Below are 20058 nucleotides of genomic sequence, written 5' to 3'. Positions count from 1 at the left end.
AATAATTTGGATCGGGACTGAACCTTTGAACCTTTACCCTGAAAGAAATGTTTTCCATTTTTTCTCTACTACCCCTCTATCCCCCTTGCTCCCTGGCCCGTGCATGCAGCTGATCCATTAGGCGGATAAAATGGACACCGCCACTCAGCATATGCAATATTCCCAGACACAATTTCGTTATGGCGAGAAAACAACATATTTTCTTCTCCAAGCACCGTTCCTGGACAAGTAGGTTAACATGGGACTATTTATGGTGCTGTGTTTATGGGGCAAAATATAGGAGAAGAGGGGGGAATTTAAATAGCATAACATCTCCAAGGGGAACATATATGGTCTGTGACAAGGTGAACACAAACAACGGTGTCCCACTGCTCCGTATGTGTTAAGTTTCAAAGTGTCAAGTGAGAAGTTTTACTTGGGACTTGGGGCTTTACAGATATTAATTTCACCATGAGGATAATGGCCTGTTGAAATATGCATATGTCCTTAGAGATATAACATCCTATTGTTATGAAAGGTCAGGCTCGTTCTTTACTTTCAGTAGGTTGTATTATCAGAGAGGGGGGGGATGATATTCTTAGTTACACGTCATGCCTCATAAGGCCACATAAACCTCTCTCTGTACCTTTTCATATATTAATTTAGTTCCCTAAAGCTAAAAATCTACTCTAGCCTGCCAGTCAATATGGCCCCTTCCTCTGTCTTCGCCCCTGATCCCCCACGGAACAAAATTATAAAATCATAGAGAGCATGATGAGATTGCTGCTCTGTTATTAATCTTCAATAAATACATCTTGACCCAGGGATTAACTCCACCCCCTCCTCCCCCATCCTCCCCACATTTCTCTAGAGATAAGGCAATCTGATCATGCTGACATGAATTATGAAAAAACTATGGATTGGGGGAACAAATGTTCCAACCTGGATTGAGTGTCGGGACAAGCCGTGTCTTTGAAGCCTTGGTGTGTCTGTAATACTTCTGCTCAGGAAAAAATGGCATCAAGGGAATACTAGTACTTTGGCGTCTTTGACTTGTGTGAGTGTTGATACAGTATTAATAGCACTTTTATTGCATACATTTCTTTCTGCCAAAACCCCAAATAGAAACAACAGACAAGGATGCTAGTGAAACGGAATAAGACAACATTTTGCAAGATGTAATTACTCCAAGGTAACAAAAGGAAAAGGGTTTACCAGATATGTTGTAGATACAGGTAGTTACAAAATCTACCAAACGTTTATTCTGGTTTCTGACAATTCCGAAAATGTATACATACAGTATTACTCCTCCAGAAACTATTCAAATCTCAATTAATTCAAATAGCATTCGTAAATGATCAGTCACCTCGCCATGTCGCCTATGTATCCATCTAGCATGTTAATGATGTCCCCCTGTCTCCTCTAGCCTAATGAGAGGAGACCTGGGCCCTGCCTGCTGCCGCTGGCCTCATCGATTACCTGTCCCCCTGCCACAACATGCTACTAATGAATATGCTGCAAGTTGGAAACACAGACAATGGCTTTGCTGAAAAACTGTTTGCTTATGTTCACTAGTCAAGCTCTGACGACTGTGATGGAATATACTGTAAATGGATTATGAACATGTATTTTGGTGCTCAGCTGGAGTATCTAAACAAATGAAAGGACTTCCATAGTTTGGTTGGGAGTGTTCAGTGGTGTGGTATTCTACTTACATTCCACTCTAGCCAAGATATGTGGTTATAACTGCCAAAACGCATTTAATGGAAACTTGAAAATGAAATATAAAACATATATTCCTGTTTCTAGAACAAGCTGTTAGCTGTATAAACAAGGTCTTCTGAATTTCTTAGCCAAACATTAGGTGTTGAACCCAAGACAAATTCCAGGTTTGGAGTAAGGTTTTTTGTAATTTCATGGATAAAATTGATTGAATATGTTTTTGAAATAAACTGTAAACTCATTGTAAAATGTACAGAAGGACTGGTGACGTTATGCTTAGAAATATTATTAGAACTATTTAACCTCTTTAAAAATATATTTAAAAAGTATGAAAATTGGATCACACAAAAGAGGCCTGGGGATTAGAGACCTAATCCTTCACAATGCATAAGGGATGGACAATAACCATTCTCAGAAAAACAGATTCACGTAATCTTGTTTTTAATTCAATGCTGGCACCTATCTGCACTGTCTTCCAGGATAACACTGTGTTTATTCCCTTCAACAGCCTGCGGTCAACAAGAAACTGGCCTCTTAGGAGAGGGAGGGTCGGGTTGTGGTGGGATGGGCGGCTGAAAAATAAGAGTCTTAAACTGCTTTAACACTCCCAAGCCCTGTAAAGCCATATTTAAATTAAATACTAACGAGCGTACACAGGGGTGTCAGCTGAGCCCATGCCCCTTGGACCCCACCCCAGCACCCCAACTCGCTCTCCCTGCCTCGGAGGACACATGTGTGGGCAGGAGTGCCCAGACCTCCCCCTCCCTCTTCCCCTCCTCTTCTCTGGAGCAACAATCCCACTAAGTGATTTATCACCTCCTTCAGTCAGATATCAGGCTGATACTCGGCTTGGAAGGCCTCTTTTGTTCCTGGACTGAGACACTCTACCACCCACCATAGACGTGCTGCTGCTCACTTATACCAAACAATGTGATTCCCCTGTTGTCAACATGTCGCTGCCTCAGTCCCTCTGCTACAGGGGGAATGTGTAATCTATGCAGATCAATATACTGTCAGGAGTGTGCCGGGAGACGTGCTCTCTTTTTCTCTTTCCCTCTCTTTTGTTCTCTCTTTTTCTCCCTCACCTCCTTCTCCTTTTTCTGTATATACTGTATCTCCCTTTTTCCTGCCCCCATTTTCCTCTCTTGTCTCTCTTCAACCATTCCCCTCCCTCCAGCCCTCCCTCCCCCCCTCCCTCCCTGTATTGTCACAGAGTGGTGGCTGTGAGGAATGGCCTCTGCCGGTGGGGTGGTAATTGAAAAGTGTGGCGGATGGAGGGTGGCTGTTGGGCCCATCTGTGTCTGAGCTGTGGGGCTGTGGGGTCTGGGCCAGACAGGGGCCCCCTGGGAGCTGTTAACACCTCACAGATGCCAGGGGCCCCCAGGGACCCGAAAAGCAGCACTGGGGCCTTAATGAGAAAGCCGTTCCGGTGGCATGCGTTGAAACACGTCCCCTTATCGTGGCTTTCATTTGCAAATTACAGTGAGGGGAAAAAAATATTTGGTAGGTTTATTTGAACAGTGAGAGACAGAATAACAACAAAAAAATCCAGAAAAATGCATGTCAAAAATGTTATACATTTATTTGCATTTTAATGAGGGAAATAAGCATTTGACCCCCTCTCAATCAGAAAGATTTCTGGCTCCCAGGTGTCTTTTATACAGGTAACGAGCTGAGATTAGGAGCACACTCTTAAAGGGAGTGCTTCTAATCTCAGCTTGTTACCTGTATAAAAGACACCTGTCCACAGAAGCATTCAATCAATCAGATTTCAAACTCTCCACCATGGCCAAGACCAAAGAGCTCTCCAAGGATGTCAGGGACAAGATTGTAGACCTACACAAGGCTGGAATGGGCTACAAGACCATCGCCAAGCAGCTTGGTGAGAAGGTGACAGCATCTGCCTAGGGCTCCATGCAAGATCTCACCTTGTGGAGTTGCAATGATCATGAGAACGGTGAGGAATCATCCCAGAACTACACGGGAGGATCTTGTTAATGAGCTCAAGGCAGCTGGGACCATTGTCACCAAGAAAACAATTGGTAACACACTACGCCGTGAAGGACTGAAATCCTGCAGCGCCCGCAAGGTCCCCCTGCTCAAGAAAGCCCATATACAGGGCCGTCTGAAGTTTGCCAATGAACATCTGAATGATTCAGAGGAGAACTGGGTGAAAGTGTTGTGGTCAGATGAGACCAAAATGGAGCTCTTTGGCATCAACTCAACTCGCCGTGTTTGGAGGAGGAGGAATGCTGCCTATGACCCCAAGAACACCATCCCCACCGTCAAACATGGAGGTGGAAACATTATGCTTTGGGGGTGTTTTTCTGCTAAGGGGACAGGACAACTTCACCGCATCAAAGGGACGATGGATGGGGCCATGTACCGTCAAATCTTGGGTGAGAACCTCCTTCACTCAGCCAGGGCATTGAAAATGGGACAAATATACTTGACTCTGTAAAGAATAATCTTAGCTAAAGCTAAACACATACAAATAAAGTTTATAAGGTACACCACCCCGTTCACGAAAATGGATTGCTCCTACAGACAGTGAGTCACGTGGCCGTGACTTGCTATATAAAGCAGGCAGACAGGCATCGGGGTATTCAGTTACTGTTCGATTGAACGTTACAATGGGCAAAATGAGTGAACTAAGCGACTTTGAGCGTGGTATGATCGTCGGTGCCAGGTGCACTGGATCCAGTATCTCAGAAACGGCCGCCCCCCTGGGCTTTTCATGCACTACAGTGTCTAGGGTTTACCGAGAATGGTGCGACAAACAAAAAACATCCAGTCAGCGGCAGTCCTGTGGGCGAAAACAGCTCGTTGATGAGAGAGGTCGAAGGAGAATGGCAAGGAACGTACAAGCTAACAGGCGGGCCACAAACAAACAAAAAACAGCGCAGTACAACAGTGGTGTGCAGAACGGCATCTCGGAATGCACAACTCGTTTATCCTTGTCACGGATGAGATATTGCAGCAGACGACCACACCGGGTTCCACTCCTATCAGCTAAAAACAAGTGGCTCCAGTGGGCATGCGATCACCTGGACAATTGAGGAGTGGAAAAACATCGCCTGGAACATGACAGCGAGTTCAGTTTACTTGAATGAACTACGCAGTCCCCAGACCTCAACTGAGTAGAGCAACTTTGGGATGAGATGGAACGGGCTGTTCGCAGCATGAATGTACCACCATCCAGTCTGCAGCAACTGCGTGATGCCATTGTGTCAGCATGGACCAACATCCCTGTTGAATGTTTCCGACACCTTGTAGATTGCCCCGAAGAATGAAAATGTATGCACTCACTAGCTGTAAGTTGCTCTGGATAAGAGCGTCTGCTAAATGACAAAAATGTAAATGTAAGAATTCAGGCTGTTCTGGACGTAAAGGGGGGTCCAACCCGGTACTAGATGGGGGTACCTAATAAACTGTCTGGTGAAAGTGTTTGTGTACAGTGCCTTCAGAAAGTATTCACACCCCTTGATATTTTTCGACATGTTGTTGTGTTACAGCCTGAATTTAAAATGTATTACATTTAGATTTTGTGTCACTGGCCTACACACAATACCCCATAATGTCAAAATGGGATTATGTTTAAAACATTTTTTACAAATTAATTACAAATTAAAAGCTGAAATGTCTTGAGTCAATAAGTATTCAACCCCTTTGTTATGGCAAGCCTAAATAAGTTCAGGAGTAAAAATGTGCTTAACAAGTCACATAATAAGTTGCATGGACACACTCTGTGTGCAATAATAGTGTTTAGCATTATTTTTTTAATGACTACCTTATCTCTGTACCCCACACATACAATTCTCTGCAAGGTCCCTCAGTCGAGCAGTGAATTTCAAACAGATTCAAACACAAAAACCAGGGAGGTTTTCCAATGCCTCACAAAGAAGGGAACCTATTGGTAGATGGGTAAAAAACAAAATAAAGTAGACATTGAATATCCCTTTGAGCATGGTGAAGTTATTAATTACATTTTGGATGGTGTATCAATACACCCAGTTACTACAAAGATAGAGGCGTCCTTCCTAACTCAGTTGCCGGAGAGGAAGGAAACCGCTCAGGGATTTCACCATGAGGAGACTTTAAAACAGTTACAGAGTTTAATCGCTGTGATAGGAGACAACTGAGGATGGATCAACAACATTGTAGTTACTCCACAATACTAACCTAATTGATGGAGTGAAAAGAAGGAATCCTGTACAGAATAAAAATATTATAAAACATGCATCTTGTTTACAACAAGACACTAAAGTAATATTGCAAAAAATGTGGCAAAGCAATTACATTTTTGTCCTGAACACAAAGTGTTATGTTTGGAGCAAATCCAATGCAACACATTACTGAGTACCAATCTTCATATTTCCAAGCATAGTTGTGGCTGAATCATGTTATGGGAATGCATTTAATCGTTGAGGACTTGGGAGTTTTTCAGGATAAAAAATAAACGATTGTTTAGCAATGATAAACAACCTATTTGACAGATTTTGAAGAATTTTGAAAAGAATAATGGGCAAATGTTGCACAATCCAAGTGTGGAAAGCTCTTAGAGACTTACCCAGAAAGACTCACAGCTGTAAGGTGCTTCTCCAAAGTATTGGCTCAGGGGTGTGAATGCTTACACTATATATACAAACATTTGTGGACACCCTTGCATATTACTGGATTTGGCTATTTCAGCCACACCCGTTGCTGACAGGTGTATACAATTGAGCACACAGCCATGCAATCTCCATAGACAAACATTGGCAGTAGAATGGCCTTACTGAAGAGCTCAGTGACTTTCAAAGTGGCACCTTCATAGGATGCCACCTTTCCAACAAGTCAGTCCGTCAAATCTATGCCCTGCTAGAGCTGTTCCGGTCAACTGTAAGTGCTGTTATTATGGAGTGAAAACCTCTAGGAGCAACATTTACATTTACATTTACGTCATTTAGCAGACGCTCTTATCCAGAGCGACTTACAAATTGGTGCATTCACCTTATAGCCAGTGGGATAACCACTTTACAATATGTTATTTTTATTTATTTTTCTTTGGTGTGGGGTAAGTGGGGGTAGAAGGATTACTTTATCCTATCCCAGGTATTCCTTAAAGAGGTGGGGTTTCAAGTGTCTCCGGAAGGTGGTGAGTGACTCCGCTGTCCTGGCATCGTGAGGGAGCATGTTCCACCATTGGGGTGCCAGAGCAGCGAACAGTTTTGACTGGGCTGAGCGGGAACTGTGCTTCCGTAGAGGTAGGGGGACCAGCAGGCCAGAGGTGGATGAACGCAATGCCCTCGTTTGGGTGTAGGGACTGATCAGAGCCTGAAGGTACGGAGGTGCCGTTCCCCTCACAGCTCCGTAGGCAAGCACCATGGTCTTGTAGCAGATGCGAGCTTCAACTGGAAGCCAGTGGCGTGTGCGGAGGAGCGGGGTGACATGAGAGAACTTGGGAAGGTTGAACACAAAACGGGCTGCGGCATTCTGGATGAGTTGTAGGGGTTTAATGGCACAGGCAGGGAGCCCAGCCAACAGCGAGTTGCAGTAATCCAGACGGGAGATGACAAGTGCCTGGATTAGGACCTGTGCCGCTTCCTGTGTAAGGCAGGGTCGTACTCTCCGAATGTTGGAGAGCATGAACCTACAGGATCAGGTCACCGCCTTGATGTTAGCGGAGAACGACAGGGTGTTGTCCAGGGTCACGCCAAGGCTCTTCGCACTCTGGGAGGAGGACACAACGGAGTTGTCAACCGTGATGGCGAGATCATGGAACGGGCAGTCCTTCCCCGGGAGGAAGAGCAGCTCCGTCATGCCGAGGTTCAGCTTGAGGTGGTGATCCGTCATCCACACTGATATGTCTGCCAGACATGCAGAGATGCGATTCACCACCTGGTTATCAGAAGGGGGAAAGGAGAAGATTAGTTGTGTGTCGTCTGCGTAGCAATGATAGGAGAGGCCATGTGAGGATATGACAGAGCCAAGTGACTTGGTGTATAGCGAGAATAGGAGAGGGCCTAGAACTGAGCCCTGGGACACCAGTGGTGAGAGCACGTGGTGCGGAGACAGATTCTCGCCACGCCACTTGGTAGGAGCGACCGGTCAGGTAGGACGCAATCCAAGAGTGAGCCGCGCCGGAGATGCCCAGCTCGGAGAGGGTGGAGAGGAGGATTCAGCAGGGAGGAGAAGGTGGCAAAGAGCTTCCTAGGGTTAGAGGCAGATGCATTTAGAGTGGTAGAAAGTGGCTTTAGCAGCAGAAACAGATGAAGAAAATGTAGAGAGGAGGGAGTGAAAAGATGCCAGGTCCGCAGGGAGTCTAGATCATTCGCGTCCGTGTCTAACGTTGTGGGTTAGTCCCGACAGCTTGAACGAGTCCGTCGTCAACTTATTCAGCCAGTTAGTTAGCTAGAATAGTTAGCATACTAGCTAGCCATTGCTTTCAGACAACGATGAAACCCCTCCTCCCACGGCACGAACACACAGAGAAAGCCAAGCTAATGTTAACTAGTCACCCATGTCCCGAATTCCCTTGAACGACTCTGGCTACCAGTATGTAAAAACAAAACACAAATGTAGGTTATAACTTACCCCTAGCAGCTACTGTTAGCTAGCCAAGTGCAAAGCTAGCCACTGAATTGACTCAGCCAGTTCGCGTCTGTTCGCTAGGTCGTTCCAGCTATTGTTTAGTAGCCATCCAGGTAGCAACAAGCTAGCTAAATTTCAAGCACAGTAGCCACTTACTACCTAACGTTAACGCTTCAGACAATGAGGTTCGAAAAACAGCTGAATGGTAGGCATTATTGTATGTAATTATTGTAGGCAGCTAGCTGGCGTAATTACAGGTACTCTCAGGCGTGAAACAACTATCCACAGTTGCTAATAGTTACCAGTAGCTACCCGCTAGCTAGTCCAGGTAGTGGGTTAGCTAGCTTCGTGCTTCACCGGGCTCAGCCGAATACAATACTAACCTACAATAATTACATACAACAACCCACGATAACTACCTACAATACCTAACTACAATCTAAATACATAGTTTAAGCTTTACTCGACAAAGCCCAAACTATGTATATAAGCCATATAAGCCAAGCTTACCTCCCGCCAGAGAGAGACACAACCTCACCCGACGACGACGACACCACAATGGCTCAGTCGCAAAGTGGTAGGCCACACAAGCCGAGTGCTGAAACGCGTAGCGCGTATAAATGTGTCTGTCCTCGGTTGCAACACTCATTACCGAGTTCTAAACTGCCTCTGGAAGCAACGTCAGCACAAGAACTGTTAGTCGGGAGCTTCATGAAATGGGTTTCCATGGCAGAGCAGCCGCACACAATGCCATGCGTCGGCTGGAGTGGTGTAAAACTCGCCGCCATTGGACTCTGGAGCAGTCGAAACGTGTTCTCTGGAGTGATGAATCGTGCTTCACCATCTGGCAGTCCGACGGACTAATCTAGGTTTGGCGGATGCCAGGAGAACGCTACCTGCCCCAATGCATAGTGCCAACTGTAAAGTTTGGTGGAGGAGGAATAATGGTCTGGGGCTGTTTTTCATGGATTGGGCTAGGTCCCTTAGTTCCGGTGAAGGGAAATCTTAACGCTACAGCATACAATGACATTCTAGACGGTTCTGTGCTTCCAACTTTGTGGCAACTGTTTGGGGAATGCCCTTTCCTGTTTCAGCATGACAATGGGTCCGTTCACAAAGCGAGATCCATTCAGAAATGATTTGTCGAGATCAGTGTAGATGAACTCGACTGGCCTGCACAGAGCCCTGACCTCAACCCCATCGAACACCTTTGGGATGAATTGTAACGCAGATTGCGAGCCAGGCCTAATCGCCCAACATCAGTGCCCGACCTCAATAATGCTCTTGTGGAGTGGAGGCTGTTATAGCAGCAACTCCATATGAATGCCCATGATTTTGGAATGAAATGTTCAACGAGCAGGTGTCCACATAATTTTGGTCATATAGTGTATATTTAAGTGAAAATGCCCTCAAAGCCGGTGTTTGGGGGATATATTGGCACGGGTGTTTGACATATTTTCATTAAAAACGTTATTTTTATTAATTTATTCATACTATTTCATCCTTCCACAAGACATAGTCCCGACACAAATCTAGGGTTGCTAGAGACGCGACCCAGTCATTCAGTCTTTTTATTATGTATCTATGGACGCGACCTAGTCGTTCGTTCTAAATGTTCCATTGCCATACTGACTGGCAATGTTCTTATCCCTTGCTTGCTAGCTAGCCAACTATGGCTAACTAACAGCAAAGTAGCTGCATTTGCATTTGTTTAAGGTTTATACAAATCTCTGCTGTTGAAAACAAAAATTTTGTGGAGATGAAGTTTATAAATTGCCTGGCTGGGCTGATGAGACAGTGGATTGCGCAGTCAGATGGAACAGAGGCATTTTAATGTCATAGATTTGGCCGGTGGAATAGACACCTGTCACGATCGTTGTAAGAGGCAGACCAAGGCGCAGCATGATAGGCGTACATCTTTTAATGAGTACTTTATACCAACAACAAAACAACAAAACGATACGTGAAGTCTGAAGGTTCACCAACACAAACCTATACAGAACAAGATCCCACAATTAACTAGTGCCAACAGGCTGCCTAAGTATGGTTCCCAATCAGAGACAACGAGAATCAGCTGCCTCTGATTGGGAACCACCCTGGCCAACATAGAAAACACGAACTAGAACAAAAACATAGAAACTACAACATAGACACTACACACCCTGGCTCAACTTTTAAGAGTCCCCAGAGCCAGGGCGTGACAGTACCCCCCCCAAAGGCGCGGACTGCGACCGCGCCAACCATACACAACAGGGGTGGGGCCGGGTGGGCATTCCGCCTCGGAGGCGGATCCTGCTCCGGGGAGTGACCACCACTCTCTCGCTATCCCCCCCGTAGCGCCCCTGGTCTGGTCCCGCTGGCCGGAGCTGGACTGGACACCGGTGGAGCGGATTGCTCAGGCTCCGGTGTGGAGCAGCTGACCGGTGCCTGACCAGGCACCGGTGGAGCAGGCACGGGCTGTGCCAGACTGACGACGCGCACCACTGGCTTGGTGCGGGGAGCAGAAACAGGCCGGACCGGGCTGGCGACGCGCACCACTAGCTTGGTGCGGGGAGCAGGAACGGACCGGGCTGACGACGCGCACAACTGGCTTGGTGCGGGGAGCAGGAACGGGCCGGACCGGGCTGACGACGCGCACCACTGGCTTGGTGCGGGGAGCAGGAACGGGCCGGACCGGGCTGACGACGCGCACCACTGGCTTGGTGCGGGGAGCAGGTACGGGCCGGACCGGGCTGGCGACGCGCACCACAGGCTTGGTGCGGGGAGCAGGAACAGGCCGGACTGGACTGTGGAGACGGACTGGAGGTCTGGAGCGAAGAGCTGACACAACCCGTCCTGGCTGAATGCCTATTTCTACACACTCTTTGTGAGGCATCAGCACAGGACGTACAGGGCTGTGCACTCGTACTGGCACTACAGCACGTGTCACTGGCGCAGGATATCCGGGACCGAGGAGGGGTACTGGAGGCCACGAGCATTGAGCCGGCACACTCCGTCCTGGCTGCATGCCCACCTTAGCACGACACGTGCGTGGACGTACAGGACTGTGCCGGACCACTCGCGGCACAGTACGCAGCTCCGCATAACTCGGAACCTGCCCAGTCTCACGCTGCCTAGCCTGAGTACGGGGAGTTGGCTCTGCTCTACCTCTAGGCTCCGCAAACCTCCCTTCCAGCCCCCCAAACCTGGTGGCCTCCTCTCCTAATCCGCCGATACGTCCTGTAGCTGCCTCCAGCATCCCCGTCGTCCATGCCGTGTGCCCCCCCAAAAAAAAATTATTGGGGTTGCCTCTCGCCTGTCCGACGACGACCCGGTTGGCGCCGCTTCTCCTCTCCTGCCTGGGCATCCTCCCTCATCGCCCTCCGGTAGCGGACGGCCTCCTCCTCTGTGATTCTCCCCCAACCGAGGAGGACATCTACCAGAGTAACCTCCTGTTCCATACCTGCCGTTTGCTCCTGCACACGCTGCTTGGTCCTTTATTGGTGGGATCTTCTGTCACGATCGTTGTAAGAGGCAGACCAAGGCGCAGCGTGATAGGCGTACATCTTTTAATGAGTACTTTATACCAACAACAAAACAACAAAACGATACGTGAAGTCTAAAGGTTCACCAACACAAACCTATACAGAACAAGATCCCACAATTAACTAGTGCCAACAGGCTGCCTAAGTATGGTTCCCAATCAGAGACAACGAGAATCAGCTGCCTCTGATTGGGAACCACCCTGGCCAACATAGAAAACACGAACTAGAACAAAAACATAGAAACTACAACATAGACACTACACACCCTGGCTCAACTTTTAAGAGTCCCCAGAGCCAGGGCGTGACAACACCGGTTGGAATGCGATTTTAACCAATCAGCATTCAGGATTAGACCCACCCGTTGTATAAAAATGAGATAATTCTGTATTTCAATAAATTTGCAGAAATGTCTAAAACCATGTTTGTAGAGGGTGAGAAAAAAATGTATTTAATCCATTTTGAATTCAGGCTGTAACACAACAAAATGTCAAATAAGTCAAGGGGTATGAATACTTTCTGAAGGCACTGTGTATATATACACAAAATATTAAAATAGGTATATATATACAGTACCAGTCAAAAGTTTGGGCACACCTACTCATTCAAGGGGTTTTCTTTATTTTTACTATTTTCTACATTGTCGAATAATAGTGAAGACATCAAAACTATGAAATAACACATATGGAATCATGTAGTAACCAAAACAGTGTTAAACAAATCAAAATATATTTTATATTTGAGATTTTTCAAATAGCCACCCCTTGCCTTGACGACAGCATTGCACACTCTTGGCATTCTCTCAACCGGCTTCACCTGGAATGCTTTTCCAACAGTCTTGAAGGAGTTCCCACGTATGCTGAGCACTTGTTGGCTGCTTTTCCTTCACTCTGCCGTCCGACTCATCGCAAACCATCTCAATTGGGTTGAGGTCGGGGGATTGTGGAGGCCAGGTCATCTGATGCAGCCCTCCATCACTCTCCTTCTTGGTAAAATAGCCCTTACACAGCCTGGAGATGTGTTGGGTCATTGTCCTGTTGAAAAACAAATGATAGTCCCACTAAGACCAAACCAGATGGGATGGCGTATCGCAGCAGAATGCTGTGGTAGCCATGCAAGTTAAGTGTGCCTTGAATTCTAAATAAATCACAGACAGTGTCACCAGCAAAGCACCCCCACACCATAACACCTCCTCCTCCATGCTTTACTGTGGGAACTACACATGCAGAGATAATCCGTTCACCCACACCGTGTCTCGGTGGTCGGAACCAAAAGTCTCCAATTTGGACTCCAGACAAAAGGACACATTTCCACCGATCTAATGTCCATTGCTCGTGTTTCTTGGCCAAAGCAGGTCTCTTCTTCTTATTGGTGTCCTTTAGTAGTGGTTTCTTTGCAGCAATACGACCATGAAGGCCTGATTCACACAGTCCCCTCTGAACAGTTGATGTTGAGGTTTGTCTGTGACTGTGACTTGAACTCTGTGAAGCATTTATTTGGGCTGCAGTTTCTGAGGCTGGTAACTCTAATGAACTTATCCTCTGCAGCAGAGGTAACTCTGGGTCTTCCGTTCCTGTGGCGGTCCTCATGAGAGCCAGTTTCATCATGGCGCTTGATGGTTTTTGCAACCGCACTTGAAGAAACGTTCAAAGTTCTTGAAATGTTCGGTATTGACTGACCTTCATGTCTTAAAGTAGTGATTGACTGTCGTTTCTCTTTGCTTATTTGAGCTGTTCATGCTATAATATTGACCTGGTCTTTTACCAAATAGGGCTATCTTCTGTATACCCCCCTACCTTGTCACAACACAACTGATTGGCTGAAACGCATTAAGAAGGAAAGAAATTCCACAGATTAACTTTTAAGAAGGAACACCTGTTAATTGAAATGCATTCCAGGTGACTACCTCATGAAGCTGGTTGAGAGAATGCCAAAGTTGTCATCAAGGCAAAGGGTGGCTATTTGAAGAATCTCAAATATAAAATATATTTTGATTTGTTTAACACTTTCCTTGGTTACTACATGATTCCATATGTGTTATTTCATAGTCTTGATGTCTTCACTATTATTCTACAATGTAAAAAATAGTAAAAATTAAGAAAAACACTTGAAAGAGTAGGTGTGTCCAAACTGGTACTGTATATATATATATATATAGGGAAGTGGTGGTATGTAGAGGGTTTTCTCTGGTAGCTGGGAGTAGGGGGCTGGGGGGTGACTGATGAGCAACCCTAGTTTCTAAGGGGGGTGGGAAGAGTTGGGAAACATGGTTTTCGAGGAGTGGGGGGTGGGGGTTTGGATGGAGACATGTTGGCTGGCTGGGGTTTTCTTTTCCTGTTTATACTGACTGTATTTCTTACAGTTTGAGTGGCAGCCTACAGGTACATGTTTTGTAAACCTATAATTTGAAATGGATAATGTACCTGTAACCCCCCCAACTCTGAGGAGCTCCTGTGTCAACCGCAGCATGCAGCCACAGGGTTATGAGCTGTGTGTAGTGGCAGTAGGACCCATGTTGTAATGAGTACACCAATACTGTAACATGATACAAGTTTACTCCTGACAGTTAGTTAGTAAATGTCAGTCAAATACTGATCAAATAAAAACATTATGTTAACAGTTTACATTACACAAGCCTTATACCAGATTCAAGACAAGAATAACCTGTTATTATCCTGTAACAAGCTAGTAAGTACATAAAGTGTTTCCACATTTTCTTGGAAAAACATTTTTAACATTACATAAATGTGTTAACTAACATACTTGTTACATGTTAATTATATAGGTTGTTCACTTATAGTTGCCCTGGTATTATCCTGTGTAATATATTATGTGTTTCCCAGTGATCTGACATCAATGAAAAATGGCCGACATCTGAATGCCAGCTTGAGGAGGACGAGGGATCAGATGATACATAGCTTACACATTTGCAATATGAATGGTCCTGAATGTATTTCAGTCAACCATTCCAGACAGATTACCAAATATTGCATTCCAGTCAAAGTATGAAATTAAGAGATAATTATGCTGAGAGTGGATGATTGAGAGGCACGCCCGTAATGGATTTGATTAAAGTCGTCAGGAAAAACATGCTAATGTGCGTGTTGATTAGTTGGATCACTCTAACGATGCTGTGAACATTAATCTGCAGTATAAACAAAAGTGTTGATGCTGTATTCACAGTTTTTACACGTTTGTGTGTGCACGTGTCTGTGTGTGCACGTGTGTATTTGTCATGAACAGGCAGGAATGATAGAGCATGCATGTAAGATACTGTGCATGACTTACAAATTATTTTCTAACACACTTAGGCATTTGAAATCATTTGATCATCATGATGAGGAACAAAACTTCATCCAAACTTGGCAAAACTGTATTTTCTAAAACTACAGTATGCTTTAAAATTATGATGCCTGTCAAATTGTTAAGAAGCAACATTCCTGTCAAACTGTCAAACCACTTTCAAACCATTTCTAGAAACCAAAACTCAAGGTTACTTTCGTAACCCCGGTTCTCTGATAATATGAGTGAAATGTTTCACATATGGGGTATTCGCTCCAGGCGGATCATTAACGAAGAACCAATCACACAACGTTGGTCGGAGACAGTCAGGTAGAGTGGCGAATGAGGTGAGCCCCTCCCTTTTTATAAGGCGCTACTCGCCCGTCATCTGGTCATTCTCAAGTATGCCTCTATTCCTTGCGCTCTTGCGAGCAGGGAAATGTTATACATCTCACTCATATTATCACAGAACCGGGGTTATGAAAGTAAGTAACGTGTGCTTAGCCGTGAGGCTTTTGTATTCGCTAGCTAGTGTTCACCCATAGGGCTTATAGCTTTGCTAGTGTTCACCAGGAGGGCTTATAGCCAGAAGGCTTATAGCCTTGGCCAGCAAACTAGCCAAGTTAGCTTAAGCCTTGCATTATGGGCTAACCAAGTCTTAATAGTTAGCCGTAAGCTAGCTAGCGTTCACCTCATGGGCTACTAGCCTAGCTAGTTAGCACAAAGCTAGCCGGAGAAAAATGGTTTCTTTTGACCATCGAGCTGTGAAGCTAGGGCGGTCAGTCAGTCAGTCTAGTCAACACAACACGAGAGAACGTGTGCTGAACTATATGAGAGAGGAGAGCTAGCAAATCTACCTTTCCAGGTAGAACATTTAGCTAGTACAGTGCTAGCCGAAGGGAACCGTGTGGGGGCAGGGTTCGACTTCGGGTTAGTATTCTCCCACGACCGTGGAGCCGTGATGCTATACCGGTCTGTCTAGTTAACACAAATGAGTGAACGCAGGTTAAACTAAACAAGAAAAGGTAGGAATATGGTTTACTTGCTTTCCAACGAGATAGCCAAGTTAGCTTAAGCCTTGCAGCGTGGGCAAACAAATTCTCGATAGCTAGACGTGTGAAGCTAGCTACCACCGGAGACTGAGAGGTAGAAAACAACTTCTACTCGAAGCAAAACTTTCCTTTTGGTCAGTACTCAACACTATCGTAAGGAGCAGAGGTCCTACGTTCGGCAGCTTCAGGAGCCGTAGTGATTATTCCGCAAGGAAGATGGGCGAGGATGACCAGAGGACGGGCGAGTTGCGCATTATAAAGAGGGGCTCACCTCATTAGCCATGCGACCTGTCTGTCTCCGACAGACGTTGTGTGATTGGTTCTTCGTTAGTGATCCGCCTTGAGCGAATCCCCCATACAGTACGTGATACATCGAAACGAGTATTTGAAAGAGAAACACACTATATCCTTGTAGCCTGTGATGACACCTCTACCAAACACTGGCACAACAACACAACCTATCTCAGCAGTCTCCCCCTCCTCAACCAACCACTTAACTACTGCATCTGTGCTGCTACAGGACCACAGAGACACCACCACCACCACACCAGAGGATGCTATTCATTAACAGTTTGGGTTAATTGATTGTTTAGTTATATCAGCGCCTGGGGTAATCCTCTGAGCCCCTCATCACCTCCTCTTCCCTCTCCCTCCATGACTGGCTGGTGGCTGTCCCACTACCCCCACCCCCTAACGGTGCATCCACCCCCCCGCCCACCCACCCCAGAGCTGCTCCATTAGGCCTGAATTGTTGCTGTGACGTGTGGGGCCCAGGGGAGGTGTTACTGTCAGGCCTGATTTACTCCCAGCCATCTGACACGAGGTGGCCACTAGCTGGGGGTGTGGAGGGAAGGAGGGAGAGGGGAAAGCCAGCAGCCAGGCCTCAAGCTGCCTAGGGCAGGGACAGCTCAATGCAACAGCCTGAAGCAATAGTACAATGCAACAGTAGGCTACAGTGCAACAGCCTATAGCAACAATCTCATGCAAAAAACAATGTAACAGTCAACTAATGTAACAGCCTATAAACAGCTGACATCAAAGTCAAACTGACATTATATCCTAAAACCACTGACTGTGACTGACATTTCTGCTACTGAATATCTTGTCTAAATGTGTGTGGATGTCAGTAGTATTTCATTTGCTTTTTTTACATTGTCAATTTTTATTTATTTTTGCATATCTGCATTGTGGATTATGTATCTTTACTTTATTACATTTATTTTTACAGGGACAGTGCACATTAATCAGCATTTCTGTTGCCGGTTATAGTCAGCCGACAAATTTTCATCCGCAGTCCTTGGGCAGGTTATTAAAAACACTTAAAATGACAATACAGACAGACAATAAGCACATACCGAACAACATATGACAAGCAACACTACGCAACGCAGACAGACAGAGCAATAATACAAAAAGCAAGCAAACAAAATAGAAAAAAACGACATGTCTAACAGACAACATGGAAAGCGGCTATACACACCTGATTGCTCTTATCTGTTGCATATCTGGTTGAGTAGCCTTCAATCACATACTCCTACTGCCAACAGCAATCTAGTGATGTACAGGATCCAGCTATTGTCTGCTGAAGAATATGTGCCAGTCACCTGTCATGTCAAACATGGATCAAACACATACACATCGAGGCCTTTCACTAACATTGAACCGTACAATTAATGATTATACCCTAAACAATTACAACATACAGTTGAAGTCTGAAGTTTACATACACCTTAGCCAAATACATTTAAACTCAGTTTCCCTGTTTTAGGTCAGTTATGATCACCACTTTGTTTTAAGAATGTGAAATATTCAGCTTTTATTTCTTTCATCACATTCCCAGTGGGTCAGAAGTTTACATACACTCAGTTAGTATTTGGTATCATTGCCTTTAAATTGTTTAACTTGTGTCAAACGTTTCGGGTAGCCTTCCACAAGCTTCCCACAATAAGTTGGGTGAATTTTGGCCCATTCCTCCTGACAGAGCTGGTGTAACTGAGTCAGGTTTGTAGGCCTCCTTGCTCGCACACGCTTTTTCAGTTCTGCCCACACATTTTCTATAGGATTGAGGTCAGGGCTTTGTGATGGCCACTCCAATACCTTGACTTTGTTGTCCTTAAGCCAATTTGCCACAACTTTGGAAGTATGCTTGGGGTCATTGTCCATTTGGAAGACCATTTGCGACCAAGCTTTAACTTCTTGACTGATGTCTTGAGATGTTGCTTCAATATATCCACATCATTTTCCTTCCTCATGATGCCATCTATTTTGTGAAGTGCACCAGTCCCTCCTACAGCAAAGCACCCCCACAGCATGATGCTGCCACCCCCGTGCTTCACGGTTGGGATGGTGTTCTTCGGCTTGCAAGCCATCCTCTTTTTCCTCCAAACATAACGATAGTCATTATGGCCAAACAGTTCTATTTTTGTTTCATCAGACCAGAGGACATTTCTCCAAAAAGTACGATCTTTGTCCCCATGTGCAGTTGCAAACCGTAGTCTGGCTTTTTTATGGCGGTTTTGGAGCAGTGGCTTCTTCCTTGCTGAGCAGCCTTTCAGGTTATGTCGAAATAGGACTTGTTTTACTGTGGATATAAATACAGTGAGGGAAAAAAGTATTTGATCCCCTGCTGATTTTGTACGTTTGCCCACTGACAAAGAAATGATCAGTCTATAATTTTAATGGTAGGTTTATTTGAACAGTGAGAGACAGAATAACAACAACAAAAATCCAGAAAAACGCATGTCAAAAATGTTATAAATTGATTTGCATTTTAATGAGGGAAATAAGTATTTGACCCCTCTGCAAAACACGACTTAGTACTTGGTGGCAAAACCCTTGTTGGCAATCACAGAGGTCAGACATTTCTTGTAGTTGGCCACCAGGTTTGCAAAGGGAACAAAGTACGTTAATCTCTAGGAGACAGAATGCGTCTCCTTCCTGAGCGGTATGACGGCTGCGTGGTCCCATAGTGTTTATACTTGTGTACTATTGTTTGTACAGATGAACATGGTCCCTTCAGGCATTTGGAAATTGTTCCCAAGGATGAACCAGACTTGTGGAGGTCTACAATTTTTTTCCTGAGGTCTTGGCTGATTTCTTTAGATTTTCCCATGATGTCAAGCAAAGAGGCACTGGGTTTGAAGGTAGGCCTTGGAATACATCCACAAGTACACTTCCAATTGACTCAAATGATGTCAATTAGACTATCAGAAGCTTCTAAAGCCATGACATCATTTTCTGGAATTTTCCAAGCTGTTTAAAGGCACAGTCAACTAAGTGTATGTAAACTTCTGACCCACTGCAATTGTGATACAGTGAATTATAAATAATCTGTCTGTAAACAATTCTTGGAAAAATTACTTGTGTGATGCACAAAGTAGATGTCCTAACCGACTTGCCAAAACTATAGTTTGTTAACAAGACATTTGTGGAGTGGTTGAAAAACTAGTTTTAATGACTCGAACCTACGTGTATGTGAACTTCCGACTTCAACTGTACACCTGATATCATCACAATGCATTTACATTCAACACATTCACTGTCCTCAACAGATAACACATTTGTCTAATTCCTTTCTCACCGTTTCCTCCACTTAAAACTACCCAGCTACATTCAAACCCCCAAAATCACTTATACATTTAAAGCCACTGGGGAAACTCAAGTTAATCTGAAAGAGTGGAGGGGATAATCTCACTAGTTTCCATTAAGAGTTCATCCTCAGGTCATCCTGATCTCACCTTTTCTTCTCCCAGGGTTCCTCACACCTGTCGAGGGAGGGGAGGGAAGGGGCGGGGACATTTTAATCCAGGAAGCTGGTAGGATTTAGAGAGGCTTTTGTGGAGGCTTCAGACTTCCTGATGTGTTGTGTTCCTCTGTCTCATTGACAAATCCGCCTGGCTCAGCCCAAATGGAAACTTCCCAGTAAACTG

The sequence above is a fragment of the Coregonus clupeaformis genome, chromosome 15 (assembly GCF_020615455.1).
Source record: "Coregonus clupeaformis isolate EN_2021a chromosome 15, ASM2061545v1, whole genome shotgun sequence".
Lineage (NCBI taxonomy): Eukaryota > Metazoa > Chordata > Actinopteri > Salmoniformes > Salmonidae > Coregonus > Coregonus clupeaformis.
Note: the sequence above shows the minus strand (reverse complement) of the source record.